The sequence below is a fragment of the Labrus bergylta genome, chromosome 20 (assembly GCF_963930695.1).
Source record: "Labrus bergylta chromosome 20, fLabBer1.1, whole genome shotgun sequence".
NCBI lineage: Eukaryota > Metazoa > Chordata > Actinopteri > Labriformes > Labridae > Labrus > Labrus bergylta.
Window position 1 is genome coordinate 21,505,923 of NC_089214.1, and position 14,665 is coordinate 21,520,587.

At 43.2% G+C, this 14,665-nt stretch overlaps 1 protein-coding gene and 1 non-coding gene across 4 annotated transcripts in view; one reads left to right on the top strand and one right to left on the bottom strand.

The window, feature by feature from the left end:
* Window positions 1-14,665, bottom strand: part of LOC109981977 (partitioning defective 3 homolog) — a 377,174-nt gene that overhangs the window by 276,386 nt on the left and 86,123 nt on the right. The window lies entirely within an intron of this gene.
* trnaw-cca (transfer RNA tryptophan (anticodon CCA)) lies at window positions 11,657-11,728 on the top strand. Its single transcript has one exon. It is a non-coding gene; the product is annotated as a tRNA-Trp (tRNA).

Consider the following 14,665-nt stretch of genomic DNA (forward strand, 5'->3'; position numbering starts at 1 on the left):
AGTAAGCTAGTTAAAAGGTTAAAAGCAAAAGAAAGGGTTAAATGATAAAGAGGATGATATGTTTGAATAAAGGAATCCAATTTCAATGATGCACACCTGCTTTTTCACTGTCCATAATTTGAACATGAGTGTAAATGTAATCCGTAAAGTCCGATCTCCACAGGAGCAGTGTGACAGTTCTAATACCAGGTTTACAGGGAGTCTTCTTTATGTCTCTCTGGCTGCCCCCTCTTTCTGCAGCTAACAAAGCCGGAGTCTTACTCCTCTTTGAGGAGGCTGCTTGAGTTCCCATCGGGAGCATGAGAGCGAGGGGGAACGGAGATGGAAGCGGTCACTGTGCAAGCCGGCGACAGCGGGCTGGGCGAGCCTATTAGCGCACCACACAGCTGGTCCTCTCTCTCTCTCACTCACTCACTCACAGACACAATGGTCTTCAAGAGAGCCAATGAAAGCTGCTGTTCTGAAGGAGAAGAGGGAACGAAAGATGCTGCTGCTGGTTCTCTGAGCTCCCATTAAAAGTGTCTTAAAAGCTGCCAGAGAGGCTGGATGCAGGGTGAGAGACGGCATCCATCAATTAGAGGAAAATGAGACGGAGGAAGAGGGGTGGAGAAAATGAAAGTGTGTGTGTGTGTGTGTGTGTGTGTGTGTGTGTGTGTGTGTGTGTGTGTGTGTGTGTGTGTGTGTGTGTGTGTGTGTGTGTGTGTGTGTGTGTGTGGGTGTGTGGGTGTGTGTGGGTGTTGTACAAAAACAGCATGGTGAACCCCAGCCAGTCCCTCCAAACGGGTCAATCCAAATTCAATAAAGTGGACCAAAAGGAATAATTCTTACTGTAGCCCTGACCGCATTTAAACATTTATTTCCAACAGAGAGAGGGATTGCAGAAAGTTACAAGTACACTTTTACTCTCACACTGAGTTTGTTTCTTTTCACCTGACAACCCTGAACTCAAGTTAACAAGTATATATTTAAAAACAGATCGAGGCGTAGACGAAGGCGAAACAAAGACATCAGAGACGTCTATCACGTTGCGTTAAGTTAACCAGAAGCAGATTCTCTCTTTTGTGATAGTGTTCTCTCCGGGGTGCTGTTCTAATTTAGAGTGAAAAGTGAAACAGCTTTCACCCTGCCGGCAGGTATTCGAGGTGCCAATGACGCTGAAATACTTTGAATACATTAAGGTTGTCTTCCTTCTTTCTTCTCACTTTGACCTGCATATCATTACAGCATTCAATGACACCAGGCCACAGTGTCTCATGAGAAAGTGTCGAGGTTGTAAAAGAAGTTGTTTCACTTTGAGCAGGTAAAGGAAGTTCAGACTGAAGTCATTTAGTCACATTAATAGAGCTTGAGCTTTTTGTTTCACATCTAAACAATGCCTCACTCTGGGTTATCTAGTCCAACTGATTTTTCCTTGATTGCTTTGAAATTAGGAGCATTAAATTCATTAACTCAGCATGATGGTATTTAATTCTACAATTCACTTAGCAGATGCTTTTATCCAAAGTGATGAACATCAGAGAGTAAGTACAACACAAGCAAGGATCTAGAGGAGGAGACAACATCAGGAAGTGCAAACTAACAGCTTTAGGTCTAATTGGACACCCGGAGCTGACAGGAAGTGACCAAAGGCAGAGTACAGGTGCTGACCAGAAGTGACCAAAGGTGCTGACAGGAAGTGACCAGAGGTGCTGACAGGAAGTGACCAAAGGCAGAGTACAGATGCTGACAGGAAGTGACCAGAGGTGCTGACAGGAAGTGACCAAAGGGAGAGTACAGGTGCTGACAGGAAGTGACCAGAGGTGCTGACAGGAAGTGACCAAAGGGAGAGTACAGGTGCTGACAGGAAGTGACCAGAGGTGCTGACAGGAAGTGACCAGAGGCAGAGCACTTTTTATTTATTTTTTTTACTTTTAAATTTTCTAAGTAATTAAAGTTAATATATCATCATCAACAACCTCAACAGCTGCTCGTGAGAGTTCTAATCAGTATCAGAACCATCCTATAATATTGTTATCATCATCGTCATCATTAGTAGGTGTTCATAAAGAGCTGGGTCTTTAGCTTTTTCTTAAAGATGGGGACTAAAGGGACTTTTGACTGGTCTCATCTGAGCTTGTCATGTAGAGGTTCCTTCTGTTTGCGTCACACTGTGAAGAAGTGGGCAGTGCTCAGGCAGGACACTCGACTTTGATTACTTGTTTTTGATGCTTCTGAGCTCCTCATGCTGTGTCAAAGAGCTGTACGGCGGATAATGTGCTCATTGACTGCTGGCCAACAGCGCAACCCCCAGCAGCCTGCGAGAGCTCCGACCACTTAGCATACAGAGTGATGATGGGGGGGGGGGCTGCTGCTTATGTTTAACACATAGTAGATGACAAATGTCCAGTAAACATGTCCTCTACCAAAGTTAAAAATATTTTAATTTATCGGGAAAATATTCTTATTGAGATCCTTTTTTTCAAGACAGAACAAAAGACGGACAAAAAACAGATGTCACCTCAATCAACCAATCAGCACTGAGCAGAGAAACGTGCATACAGTGGTCAAATGGTTTTCAAATCTTCAAAGCCGACCAAAAGCTCAAGTTTAAGTTGACTCTGCAGCTCAGACTAAGACGATGAAGCAAACAAACTAAAAGCACTTTCACCAATGACCAAATATGGAGTTTTCACCCCTGCTGCTTGATTGCCTTTCTTTTTTTTTTTTAAAGATTTATTTCAGGGCTTTTAATACAGAGATAGGACAGTGGATAGAGTTGGAAACCAGGGAATGACATGCGGAAAGAGGCCACGGGTGGAGGTGAACCCGGGCCTCCTGCTTGAGACAAGAGCCTCAATACATGGGATGCGCGCCCTAAACATTGCGCCACCAGTGCGCCCCTGATTGCCTTTATAATTTAGGACATTTCACAGAAATCAAAATAATAAGCTTAAAACATCAGCTGCAGGAGTGACATGAACGTGTTGCTGTGCACACTGAGCAGGTTATATCGTACTTACAGTCTATGGTTCTACATTGTGTAAAAACAAGCATTAATATCTCATTCTGCTTTTGATTTAGCTATTATTATAAAATGTCTCAAAAAATGATTTTCTTATGTTACCAGGCTGTCACCATGTTTTCCTTCCCTCAGTAAATGTGCAGATTTCATAACCATTCAGCGTCTCCACTGAAACACAGCGTGTCGTGTTTGTGCCTCTTAACATATGCAAGCATATCATCTGCATGCACATACATGCCTGTGTATTTGTTCAACACACATTCTGCATGCATGAAGGCAATTATACATACTGTTTATGAAAACCATGCATATATTTATGAATATGTATGCATGTGTGCACCTGTAGGTCTATACATCACTTGCTCCTCCCACCTCCATCTCTCTTCCTCTCTCTCTCTGCTGAGTCTACCTTTCTCGACCAGCATGACCACGCCTCACGTCCCCCCTATGGGATCTCTGTCTCCATAGAATCCTATTAGACAAAGCCCGCTGCCATCCTGATCTCAAACCGACAGCCCATTCATCAACACTGCTGTCTCACAGCAAACACACACCAGCACGCATGTGCCTTTTATTGTGGAGCAGGACGGATAAACATCCCTTAATAATAATAATAATAATAAACAGGAGGATAGCATGAAGTGGCATCTTTGCAGTGAGAGGAAGAGAAGACATTAGGAAAAAAAAAAGAGCGGGCAGGACTCTGGTTTCCCGCTCTGTGTTCACGAGCGACTGCTTCTTGGTTTAAACACACTGATGAAAGATGCTTCTGTGAGTAAGGAGCATGAAATAACTTACCTGGTGGATAAGAAACACGCACACACGCACGGCGGGAAGCAGCAGGAAGGCACCGGGAAAAAGAGACAAAGAGAGAGAGGTGGGTTAATATCAACACACAAGTCATGAGAGGTTTGAGCGTTTTAAACAAACACAACAGCCAAATCAAAAAATCAAGCGTAGGTGAAGACGTATTCACCCAGGGAAAACAAAAAGGTGTTCAGTTAAGTTGCTGCAATGTTAAGTTTTAAGTGTGCTTTTTTTCCAGTTGGTGTAAACCTACAAAGTTTTAATGAGTTCAACCTCTAATATCTCCCAGGATGCACCTGCGTATGGACCGCTGCCTTAACACAAGCACATCAGAAATCAATTTTCAATCTTGACCGACTCTTGATGTTCAATATTTCATACAAGACGGAGCAGAGAAAGCACATACAGTAGTATTTATCACAAAAATACACACACACACACATCATCAGCAATACTATTGGCAGCCAAGCCATGAGAGGCTGATGGAGTGGTTGTCTTGGAAACAGAGACTGGCATGGGTTATTATGATGGGAGAAGTGAAGGGTGAGGCGGGGGGGAGAGGGCCGGTTCAGGATGCAAAGATCTGCAGTGAGACAGGAGTGTGTCTGTGTGTGTGTGTGTGTCTGTGTGTGTGTGTGTGTGTGTGTGTGTGTGTGTGTGTGTGTGTGTGTGTGTGTGTGTGTGTGTGTGTGTGTGTGTGTGTGTGTGTGTGTGTGTGTGTGTTGTGTCATTATGGGGCTGATTATAGAGGTTCACCTGTAGATAAGGTTCCATTCTCTCCAGCTATCAATAATTCACACGAGACAAATGAATCAATAATTCAACAAACATACACAGATAACGCTGATGTTATTTTCTACAGCCGTGTAAACCGTGCTACTGTATGCAATTAAAAAATAGATATGAAATTAATTAGTAAGTCAGGACCGCACTCAGACTGACAGCTGCCCTAACCCCCCTCTCTGTTTCCCCCTTCTTCCCCCCCCCCCATTTTTCCTTTCCCATCGTGTTCCTTCAGCGGGTTCTCAGCCCTGTGGTGATTGTTGCTGACCTCCTTCACTTCCTCTCTCCATCCTCAATGCTCCCCCACACCCCCCCTTTAAACTGAGAAAGGAAAACAAGTATCCAGGCAACCCCAGCATCGCTTACTAGGAGAGGAGGCAGGGGGCGAGGGGGCTGGGGAAGGAGAGAAGAAGAGAGCGAAGGAGAGTGAAAACCGCATTGTGATGGAATCGAGAATACAGATGAGGAGCAGAGCGGAAAAAGCACGAGGAGAATATAGAGAGTGAGATATTCAGCAGAATTGAAGAAGTGAAGAAAACAGAGATAAGTGAATAAATGAATGCATCGGGATGAGAAATGCATGTTTGATGAAGAGGAGACGAAGACATTTGGCCTAGAAGTGGCTTCTATAGTGTTCCATTAAAATGAAATTGTGACGGATAGAAATAGACTAAGAGGTAAGAAGAACAGTTTAAAAATAATGTAAAGAAAGGTCCAGATAATGGAGAAAATGGCTTCACTTAAACATGTGAAATATGATGAATGATATGGAGAGATAGAACAGTGCATTCAGCAGGAACAAACAGCCAGTCAGTGTGCAGATTTTAGCTTACATGTCAAAGACCACACTCATTTATTATCTCTATAGCAAAGCTTTGTTTGAGCAAATACCAGTGATAAAAGTGTGTGAAACCAAGGGGCAGTAATCTTTTGTTATCCACAGACCATATAAAAAAGGATGTAGTGTCAGTGATGCCACCCATTGTTTTCTGTAGTGGAGTTTTGAAGCCCAAAGACGGCCGTAGTCACATTGGAAATGCTGAAGATTTGCGGAGACAGGAATGAAAAGTACAACACTAAAGAAACCGAGCAGCTATAACAAGATGAGCTCATGAAAGTAGCAGCTACATTTTGTTAGGGTTTGTCTGCTGAGAAGTAACTGGAAAATACTCAAACATTCATAAAATGTGCACAACATTTTAATTATATGTAAATCAATAATATTCTACAGTTAGACTATACCCTCTGATATCTCCTGACTTAAGTTATTGATGATTATAGAAAACATGTTGGTTTTTACGCCATATCCTTAATTCCCTGAAATCAACACTTTGATAACTGAGCAATCTTTGCATTTTGAATTATTTAACAGTATTTTGAATTGGCCAATAACACAACAAACAAGTTGAATTAATAACACTGAATGAATGAACCTGCATGGTTTGTGAGCATTTAAGGCTTTATATGTGATTTTTTGATCCAGCAGATGTCGCCCTTGAGCAGCAGCATGAAAGCAAAACAACTAGCGCTGCATTGTTGTGTTAGCATGCTAATGCTAGTGATCTTTATTATGCTCGTATCTTCACACTGCATGTAAATTTACCTGAAATGAGCGTGATCTAGAAACACAGTTAAGCAGTGAGTACAGTATGTTATTCTTCTTTTCTCTAGTCCCTCAATTAAACAACTTTTATACTCGAGGGGAGGAGTCAGCCGGACGTCCGGGCGATGTAAACAAACTGAAGATAGGACTCTGAAAACTCTGAAAACATCACAGACAGTGGGACTCAGGTGTTACACCCATTGTAGACAGTCATGACTCACAGAGTTATTTCAGAGGATATACTTGATTTATATTATATTTAAGAGTGAAAAATCACATATAAAGCCTTTAAGGCCCTTTGACGAGTCTGCTCCCTGATCTGGACCCTTAAAGACTTTTTAAATTTGACCTTGATTTTCAAAAGCAGCCATGATGTAAAGAAAGATTTGTGCAGACCGCCTCCTGCTCAGAAGAGCCGCTCCCTCCATGTTTGTGCGCTGTGCAATATTGGAGATGTAGAACTTGTAGTAAACATGGTAGGGGAAAAAAAAGCTTTGAAAAAAATATACAGCAAATTGGAAATTATGCTAATGTTAGTGTGTCTTGAGGCGTTTGCGGGGTGTTTGCATGGGGGGCAAGCTGCGCGATAGATAAGCTTCCAGAAAAGAGGGTTTTCCTCGGCTCTCCAAAACCCCTCAAGACACACAAGAGAGATGGGGGAGGAGGAGGGAGGAGGAGGAGGGGGGAGACAGCAGACATAAAAAACACTGCAGTTGTTGTGTGTGCATGTTTACTTTCATCTTGGGTTTTTTTTTTTACTCAGCCAAGAAAATAAAGTTAAATGTATTCTTTTTCACTTAAAAAAAGCAGGGAAAGTGAGGATACCGGCGAGCCAAGTTTGCTGATGATGTGGAGCTGGTCCTGCAGTATCAACATGACGGCTCAACACACAGAACAATAGGAAACACATCCTGTCTGCTTACAATTTGATTTAGTCGAACTCTTCACATTTGACCCTTTCTAATCCTTTTTTGCAGCACTCTGCATGGGATTGTGATGCCAGGCTCTGTGCATGCCAATGCAGACGTGATGCTGCTCTTGTGACAGCAGGATGATGACATTTGATAGGGCTATGCTAGCTCTAAGCCCACCATAATCCATGACATGTACAACCTCTGTGAAATGGGATGAAGGGGCGCTGTGGTATATGATGGATGATCAGGGGGAGACACCTGACCTGCGCTGCACTTTAGAGATGATTGAACAATGGTTTGGCAAACTCTCCAGACAAAGGAGGTTAGCCAGACCATTGTTTTTGCCCTTGTTTGACAAAATGACACAACATCACGCGCATGTCCGGATTCAGTCTGCAATCACACCGAGCAATCAGCGCAGAGCCCTGTGGGGAGCAATCTGGGCCATTTCCAAGCAGCATCTCCCACAGCCACCTCCAGACAAAAAAAAAAGCTTTCCGCAGAGGAGCTGAGCTCATTTTGAACACATAATTGTCCTCCTCTTCCCCTACAGCCTCATTACAGCGCTATCTGATTACAGGGTGGAAAACAAAGGGAGAGGATGAAAAATACCATCCTCCCTCTACGAGGTACATGCAGGTCTGTTTGTATCCCCGCTTCAGGTTGCTTTGACTTTAAGCAAAGCCGGGGAAAAAGTACAACTCTATAAAAACCCACAGTTTGTGTTCATTCCAGGTGAAATTGGATGTCACATCCGTTTGGGTTTCACAACGTAAAAGCATAAATTCTCATCCCCGGTGTCAGAGCGGCGGAGCCGGAGCAGAGAAGTGAACCTCACAGGGGCCTAACGCAGCTCACACTCAAGTCAGCCCATTTTCTGTGTATGACAGCAGCAAAATGAGACTGTTTCGGCTCAGTTACCACGCCGACCATCGTGTCCCCTGCTCCCAATAAGCAGATTTCATTGGCCTCTATTACAGGGTCAGGCTGCATGAGGCGGTGGCTGTGTGTGTTTGACTAGGCAATAAGCCCAATGTCACTGTCACTTTCATCAGCAGAAACTCTCTCTCTCACTCTTTTGTCTCAAGGGCAGCTTCAGAACGAGCAGCGATCACTGGGAGGAGGATAGAAAGGCCCAGACTTTACAGGAAAACAAACAGGACGGACAGCTACACTGACTCAAGTGAAGTTTGACTGTGATGCTTTAGCTGTCTTGCTATGCTACCTCATTGTTCAGTCAAATAACCCTGAGAACATTTTAAATAATTCTGAACTTTTCTGTTTTTATATTCTATGTCGAAGACAGAAACAGCGGATGAATTCCCCCCACAAAGGTAGCCAAAGCAGTTCACTGAACCCTGAGGTGGTGAGGATGAGAGTGATGCTGGCATACCAAGTACAGTGAATTAACTCGGAGACTTCAGGTGGGATAACAAACTAAAGCTCCCGCTGCTAAAATGAACTCTGCTTCACCTTAAGAGATCACTCTGAAAGTCTCCTAAAGTAACAGCTTGGAGTCTGTTTCATAAAAAAGGGGGGGGGGGGGGGTGAATCCAGAGGATGGACAGTGCAGCAGCGTACACGCTACAAGATAATCGGGTTGATTCTGGGCCCGATAACTCCCTTCTGAATCCTGAGCGGAGTCATGATTTTTTAATGGTTCTTAAGATTTTTAAGGTTCTTTCAGTTGTAAGGAGTACAACAACTATCAGTTTCTCCCCGCCCGTCATCCACCATGTTTGTTTACTCTGAAGTTGTGTTTGACTGCGAGACATTTTTGCCAGATTTCCCGTTTGGAGAGTCAGGACTCTCTGGTTGTTGCTGAATAGAATATGTTAGCATACGGAGAGCAACGATGTGACCAAAACAGCATCACAACACACCACAGGAACAAAATGGTGAAATCTCTGATGATGAGTCAGTGTGTGCGGTCGCTCTCTCTTTTTCAAAACTTGTTCAGTTTTTAAAATCTAGACGTGTTGGCCAGGCTGTTGAGGGTTGAAGAGTTGCAGGTTGAACTATGAGACTGCAGCATTTGCACGCTTTTTAGTGATTTTCAGATAGCTCTGTGTGTGTATGTGCATAGCAGTGTAACCCTCTATTCCTGACTGATAACCTCCCGTTCTTCTGGCTGTGGATAATAAGCTGGCTACAATATCTCTCCAACAATTGTCTTTTTTATTTAACTCTAATCGACACAAAGACAGCCCAGTGTTCACTCTGCGATCACAACTACTACGGCGTGATAAAGCTGCACGAGTCATTTTCACCACTATGACTCTGCAAAGGGACTTAGAGCTGCTTTCTTTCAACCATCAACTTTGTGTTTCCTCGTTGCTGCAGACAGTGCTGAGAGGATTGTAAACTGGGGAGTCAGAGTGCCCTCTGCTGGACAAACGTAGTAAGGACACCACCACTAAATCCCCCAAAGAACTGTTTTCTGTAAATGTTCTGTTTTCTTTGGTAAGAAAACCTAAACACCCACAGCATTTCTGTGGTAGTCCCTCATGGTTCTGAGAGATTAATCAGTCAGACTCTTTATCTAACCATCCTGAAGAGATGATTGATCTTTACTGATGGAGAAGCAAATCACAAGTAACATTTATTTACAAAGCTGTCAAAAGTCCAAATATTGGAGCTTGTTGCTCTTCACATAAGTTGTCCAAAGGTTCCGTTACCGTTTGTGTCTAAGACTGTTTAACACTGAGAGTTTAACGGTGTCACCGAAGTGCCATCAGCAATAAAAATGCATCCAGGCAGACTGTCAGTATAATAAAGCCACTTATTGCCTCCCTGCTCTCTAAATATGACAAGCGACGTTAGGAAAGCTCAACCTTTTCATTGTGCAAAATGTGCCACTTAAATAAACGAGCCGCGGTAATATTTCAAGTGCTTTTCTTATTCCATTCCATCCCCTCTGATCATCAGTCCTTGTCCGGCTCCATTAGTGCTGTTTCATATCCGAGAATAACAATATCTGAGTCGCTGTGCGGCTCACCGCGCCACCGTTGGAGCTAATCAATCTGCGGCTCGTCTCTCAATAGGTGGACTGATCGGGCCGCCATTATTCTCCAGTCAATTACCTCCAGTGAGAGAGGCAGGAGGGAGAATGACAATGGACGCTGATGAATGCCAGTCAGGGCTCCATTTAGGCAGCCGGGGCGCTCTCCCTAAGCTGGCAGTAAGACAATTGGGTAGTCTAATAGGTATTTATATGAGCTCCCATCCAGGCGACCAGCTATTATTTGTCGAGAGGTTACGGCTGGAATAGACTGTTTACCTGTGATCTGGTATTCTGCATACAGTGGAAGGCCACAGTGTGTGTGATGGATGCTTTCATATGCATCTGTATTCTTTATCATTTCAAAATGATGTACTCATCCATGGCGTAATGCAACAATCGAGATTCCACAGTATAGCAATCAAACGACTCTTGAATCGGAGCTGTCTGGTTTGTGAAGTAGCTACTGTATGTAGGAACAGTGAAACAGCTGGTGGAGGTATTTAACACATCATCATGCTGCGTGCGCGTGTGCAGGACTGAAGAAGCAGCCCTAAAATGGAAGTTGGCCCGACAAATTGTGGGGGTGTTGAGGGAAGGGCAGACCGCAGACGTGCTGCTCTTCTGTCCTGCAGGATGATGAGAAAAACATCAGAGACACACTGAAGAGAGAACTGTAGGAAAGAATGGAGCCAAAGGCAGAGACTGAGAGCTGTAGGCCCTGAAAGACAGGGATGGGGTTTATAGAGTATTTAAAGTCAAGTTATAAGAATGCATCTTGGAATATATCGACTTATGTGTACAAGATTTATGTGCACCTTTATTTGTATCACATCTTGGATAGGCCAGGTAACCTGAGGGCTGCTTTGGTTGTTAGTGTGGCCTCTAATAGAAACTCAGGACACTCAACTATAAGGACATATAGTGAAAGGGGTTTCCTTTGTGATAGGGTTGTATTTTGGAAATGGGTATTCATTTAGTAGCATTAGACTTTAAACATTGTAACCAAACTTAATTGAATAATTTCAGGAAAAGAAGCACCTCTTAAAGGCTTTATAAGTGATTTTTCACTCTTAAATATAATATAAATCCAGTATATCCTCTGAAAATAACTCTGTGAGTCATGACTGTCTACAATGAGTGTAACACCCGAGTCCCACTGTCTGTGATGTTTTCAGAGTTTTTAGAGTCCTATCTTCAGTTTGTTTACATCGCCCGGACGGCGGCTGACTCCTCCCCTCGCGAATAAAAGTTGTTTAATTGAGGGACTAGAGAAAAGAAGAATAACATACTGTACTCACTGCTTAACTGTGTTTCTAGATCACGCTCATTTCAGGTAAATTTACATGCAGTGTGAAGATACGAGCATAATAAAGATCGCTAGCATTAGCATGCTAAAAATCGCATATAAAGCCTTTAAGGTTGCTTTGATCATGTTAAAAGCTCTTTTGACTTACCTTTTCTGTGTTGACTCTCAAACACAAATCACAACTGTTGTTATTCCCATGGGAACAAGATAAGCCCGCATCTCAGTGGAAAGACAGACAGACCTTGTGGCGCAACGGTAGCGCGTCTGACTCCAGATCAGAAGGTTGCGTGTTCAAATCACGTCAGGGTCAAATGTTTTCAGACAACAGCGAAGGGATAGCATTTGTTTGTCTATGATGTGGTTGCATTTTCACTAAAACACAGAAAGAGAGAGAGCCTCTCTACACGACAGATGTCTCTTCCTGAAACATGAACAGCAAACACTCAAAACACACAGTGTCAAAACAACGTGCTTAACTAAAAGAAGTCTGAGCAGCTGCTGCACTGAAATCATTTCCTCTGAAAGAACAGATGTCTACTTTTCTCTCAGACTGTTTTTGTGTCTGTGCTTCTTCTGTGTCTCAATGCAATGATCATTTCCTCAGTCTTACCCTACCTGCACTGAGGTGTCCGCTGTCTTCTAATCCTAATAACAGACGGTCAGACGACCTCTCCACAGCAAACCAATTCTATAAACACACATTTCTTCTTCGGGCAAAAGTTAGATGCGCTCCAGTATTTTTTAGTTATAACACCAAATCTCTACAATCCTCTCAGTAAGAACGTGGCTTCCTCTGAAGATTTTTAAGGATGCTTTGAGAGTCACAGCCCTAACCTGAGCTCATATTCCTAAAGCTAATGTCGCCTGACAAGATCTGCGTGCCCTTGGAGCAGACGTTTAATGTGCAGCAACTTTTATTCTTCCACTCCATGAAAGACATAATTCAGAGGTAACAAATCTCCGGGCGCTACTTGCACACAACGTGTAGGTTGTCCTCTTAGTACTTCCTCCCTCGTCCCCTGTTACTCTTAGATTTCCTCCACACCCACCTGTCAGGAAAAGCTCGACCCTGGGGTGCAACACATCCAACATGTTAACCATTTGACCCTCTGACCCGTTCAAGCACTTCCTGTGGTCCCACTACAAGGACATTTGGTTCAAACATGTAAGAACATCCAGAGGAGTTAGCTGCACAGTGTGAATGTGAGTGTGACAGAGAAAGAGTCTGTTGTTCTGGCGGTAAAAGAAATCACATGACAGAGTTTTGGATGGAGCTCATTCACACACCTGGGCCCCGTCCAGCTCTGCCCCCGAACACAGCGGCATCATGGGGGGGGTCTGAATTAAGCGTAGAGCTGTGACACGGTCAGGGCTCGCAGGAGAGAGAGGCAGAGACAGGCGGAGCACACGCAGAGATGATGTGAGTGTGCTCTGCAAACATAATCAGACTAAATTAAAAACAGGAGCTAAATGACTAAAAGCATCAGAGCGCTGTAATTAAACTTACTTAAATAATTAAACTTCTGCAGTGCAGGTGTTTGATTGACTCCAGTATGAAACAGCCACGCTCCTTTAAGCCCCTCAAAGAGAAACTGCTGGGGGTGCTGATGGCCCAGCGGATAGGTCACGCCCACTGTACGGAGGTTATACATGCAGTCCTCCCAAGCGGGCGGCCCGGGTTCAACCCCGACGTGCGGCTCGCTTTGAGGACTATCGATGTGATTCAATTTGGTATGTAGGGAGAAATACAAGAAAACTATTAAACTGCTCAAACAAAAATAACATTTTTACAAGATAGTTGATATTTTAAGACATTTTTTCATATATGTTTTGCACTAGAGTTATCATGTTTTCCTTCAGCGACAAAGGTGAAAAGGTACATTTAGAGTTGTTAAACAGTAAATCATTTTCTTCCTAAAATATTTCAGGCTGTGGTCCTCCGGGCGGGCAGCCAAGGTTCGAGTCCGACCTGTGGTTGCTTTCCCACATGTCATTCCCCTCTTTCTCTCTCTCTCTCTCTCTATCTCTCTAAGCCCTGAGAGGGGAGCAAAAAGGGGCAAAACAAATCTGGTCTTTATGTTTTATCACCTGTGTTTACCTGTCCTGTCTCTAAATGGAGGCAGAATATGCCCAAAAATACAATACAAATTAAAACCTTTCCAGTATTCTTCGTCATTATGTTGTTGGCAACTTCACAGTGATGCCCACTTTGAGGCTGTAAGCATTTTTGGTTTTTCAATTATTGAAGAATTTCTTTCCTCCCACAACTAAAAAAACATTTTGTCACTTCCCTGACTTTCTAGTAAAGAAAGAAGTAGTCAGCCAAAATGATCCAATAACATCTTTTTGTCCTATTAAAACAAAGATAAATGAGCCTTGGAAACATTTCTGACACCCACTGACAAGTCATTTTCACATCTTTTCAGGGGCTTTAAAAAGTTAGTAATTTAAAGGAATCATCAGTTTTATGATGACTCAAAGAATTAGGAGGTTTCATCCTTAAGTTATAAACACAGGTGATAAAACATAAAGACCAGATTTGTTTTGCCCCTTTTTGCTCCCCTCTCAGGGCTTACATAAAAATCTCAATGAGGCCATTATGAAAAAAAAAAACATGGAAATGAAAACAGATAGCTACACAGGTTGAATGTAACACTGCCCTAAAGTGTTATTCCAGAACCAAACACACTCAAAATTAATTCAATAAATCACAGAGAACTAATGAGAGGGTAAGAAAAGCAGATTTCATGACATGTCCAAATAGTCTCGAATCTGTGAGGGGGGGGGGGGGGGGGGGGCATTCCCAGAACTCTAAACTCCCTGGATTTTGAATATGGGGCGTTGATATTTTCTTAAGTAGGCCTTGGGGAAAGCTTTTGAAGCCATGCTTGATGTAGGATTTTATTTGGCTTGGAATAAAAGCCCTCCCTCGGGTGCTCCTCCTCCTATAGGCTGGTTAACCCTGCCTGACACACACACACACACATACTGACACACACGTGCACACACACAAAACGTTAAGTAGGTTATGATTCATTTTCTTTGTCATCGTCTGCCATAAAACAAAGTCAATTGGAGTGAATGGGGGGGGGTCTCCGACTGGTTTTAGGCTGAGCACTTAATCATTCATGGCTTTTAAATAGTACGTGTGTGTGTGTGTTTAAAATGTTACACTCGGATGTAGACACACACACACACACACACACACAGTCTGTGTTTTCACATAATGTCATCCAAACTGTAACCT